The 808-nt window shown below is 31.8% G+C and overlaps 1 pseudogene; it reads right to left on the bottom strand.

The window, feature by feature from the left end:
- Positions 1 to 16: 16 nt before the first annotated feature.
- The window catches only part of LOC119591541, a 5,477-nt pseudogene continuing 4,685 nt past the window's right edge, over positions 17 to 808 (bottom strand).

Genomic DNA, 808 nt, shown 5'->3' with positions numbered 1-808 from the left:
AGCAAAACAAAATATGATCAATGTCTGTACATATATTTAAGGGGCCTTAAGTAGCCTAAGGCAGCAAGTACTCCTAGTTTGCACTTGTAGGTATTACATACTTTTCTTTGAATTTAGCTTCTGATTGATTTTTAATAATGCTTTTGCTTTTGGTGTTTCATACATTTTTCATGTTAGATTAGGCAAATGTTACAATTCTAATCATAAAATATCCCATAAAATTACTAATTCTGTTATACTTTGTACAAATGATGAATTGATTTCATCTCATATTTTTCATTTTAACTAAATGGAAGTGTGTATTTTAGATCACTAGAAAACACAAAAACTTAGATATTTATTTTATACATATTCTACACATGGTAAAGTCTACAATATTTGCCACCAAGATGTCGAGGTTTCTAAACTTAAACCTCAATCCTCAGTGATTTTAAATTGCTGAAACATAACTAGAACTTTTGTCTTCTCCTTGTCATCTGTCCTCATTTTCATTAGCTTTTTCCTCGTTCCCAGTGGAACTTTCATCTTCCTGAGCTGATTCCATCTCTTCTAGCATTTTCTGTGAAGCCTCAATATACTGTGCATAGACATGGTTATACTGCATTTCTAAGGCCAGATTCTTTGCAGCATTGTTCTCCAACTGAAAGACAGAGAGGTACATCAGATTTCTTTTTGTTACACCTATGATGACAACTCTATGATAAAATATTATGATATGAATAATCTGTCTGACATTTTCCTATGTGGTTATGGAAACAGACTCATATTTAGCCTGTAAACTAAAAAGAAGTTTTCAATGTGGTATGAG

Source organism: Penaeus monodon, chromosome 28, assembly GCF_015228065.2.
Source record: "Penaeus monodon isolate SGIC_2016 chromosome 28, NSTDA_Pmon_1, whole genome shotgun sequence".
Classification (NCBI taxonomy): domain Eukaryota; kingdom Metazoa; phylum Arthropoda; class Malacostraca; order Decapoda; family Penaeidae; genus Penaeus; species Penaeus monodon.
This window is presented reverse-complemented; position numbering and strand designations above follow the sequence as displayed.